We start from the raw sequence: 1,961 nt of genomic DNA, 5'->3' as shown, positions 1-1,961 counted from the left end.
GTAATCTGCTGTCTGTGTCTGTATCCTGAAATTACTAATCTAGTCACTCTGCCCTCAGCTGTCAGGCTTAAGCCCCACAGGTTGGGACAATTCCTTCTGAGGGTGGGGCTATTGTGTCCTCATTGGCTGCTGCCCCTCTGGGGAGTGGTCTGCCTAAGCAAGATGGAAGCTGAACAACGGGGGAGGAATTAGCTTTGGTATCCATGCTCGTTACTCCCTCAGTTCTCTCCCCAATGCCTCTGTCTCCAGGCTCTCCTCTAGCTTTTCTAGACAGCTCTGTGTCCCCTTTAGCCAGGGATCTACTATCTGTACCAGCCACTCTGCATTCAGAACCCAGGAGTGCATGCATCTCTTGGCCAGGGCAGAGTGTCCTCAGCACAGGACCATTGTTTCCTTTCCTGCTTATGCCTCTCTGGAGGTGGCCTGCCTGAGCAAGTTAGAGACTGAAGAATGGAGAAGAAGTCAGCACTTGGATCCACACTGGCTACTCCTTCTGTTGTCTCCCCAATGCTTCTCTCTCTAGTCTCTCTTGAAATGTCTCTAGACAGCTCTGTATCCCCGTCATCCAGACATTCACTTTCTGTGCTGACATTCTGCACTCAGCACCCAAGCCTGCGTGCTTCACCTGGCCAGGGCAGAGTGTCTTGAGTGTGAGGCTATTGTGTCCTTTATGCTTGAGCATGTTGAAGATCTGGAGTGGGAGGTAAGTCATCACTAGGACCCCACTGGCCACTATCTCACTTCATTGGTGTAGTTTTATCTTTTTACTTTTGATTAAAATGAGCAAACCAGATTTGATTTCATGATTTTAGCAAGGACATGTTTTTAAATTATTTTGCTGCTATTTAAGCTTTTTAGCATTCAGACATCAAGAGGTTTGACACCATCAATACATCAGTTTTTACAGAAAGATTGGAGACTTTCTGTGTCCCATTATTTTTTAAATATTCCTGCACACATTTTCAGTTAGACCTTGATGAAATGTGTACAAAAATAATAACTGTGAATGCAAGGATTAGCTATAATTAGGATACTAGATTTTTGATGCTGAGAAGAATTATTTTTAGACACTGAGTTGGTAAGAATTAGATTACTGATATATTTCCTGTCTGCATTGGTACTGGCTCAGGATCTAAGACAGGCCTATGGTAAAAGATAAAGCACATCAATAAGATCAGTTTCAGGAAACAAAAGAAGACAAAGACAGGTTAAATTATAAATATCAATAATAAATGGGTCCTCCTTTATAAAGATTTATTTCATCTTCATAACCCAATGTGTGCTCTCTGTCCTTTGAATTCAACATAAAATTTTATTGGTATATCTTGATACGAATACCAAGTGCCAATTATGTACTGTTTACTAAACTATGTACTTATATGCATATTCAATTTAAGTGTCTTCACAATCATAAATGGTTGAAACCTTGATCCTTATTTTCCCAATGGAGAAACAGAGACTTGGAGATAAGTATCTAGCCCACCAATGCACAGCTAGGACATGTTAAAGCTGGAGTTATAAGCCAAATCCCTGTAGAGCTAATGCTTACCCTGATACTGTGACACTTCCAAAAGTTAGTCTATTTGACCTGTACTACAGTTATGAGTTCATTAGTTTCCTCCTTACAGAATTATAAATGCTTGGTGACAATAATTATATTCAGACTTAATTGTACCATGACGATAATATGGATTATTAAAATATTCAGACCTGTTTTAAAATGTGACATTTTGGTAATGTTCTATGTCCACCACTAGAGTATGATTCCCTGAACAATAAGAATTATCTCTCTCTATATATATCCATATAAATAAATAACCTGTGAATGACTGACTGAATAAGAATAAATCACATTACCTTTATTACTATAGCTGGAGAGTAAGTCTTGAATTTAATTAGTCTCAGTCTTCTAATCTTGTTCTTTAATATTGTGTTGGCCCTTTTGGGTCTTTTGCCTCCAT

Source organism: Pteronotus mesoamericanus, unplaced genomic scaffold, assembly GCF_021234165.1.
Source record: "Pteronotus mesoamericanus isolate MK-2021 breed Mesoamerican mustached bat unplaced genomic scaffold, CSHL_Meso_final scaffold_12, whole genome shotgun sequence".
In the NCBI taxonomy this organism is placed as follows: domain Eukaryota; kingdom Metazoa; phylum Chordata; class Mammalia; order Chiroptera; family Mormoopidae; genus Pteronotus; species Pteronotus mesoamericanus.
The sequence above is the reverse complement of the archived record's forward strand: the minus strand, read 5'-3'. Positions refer to the sequence as shown.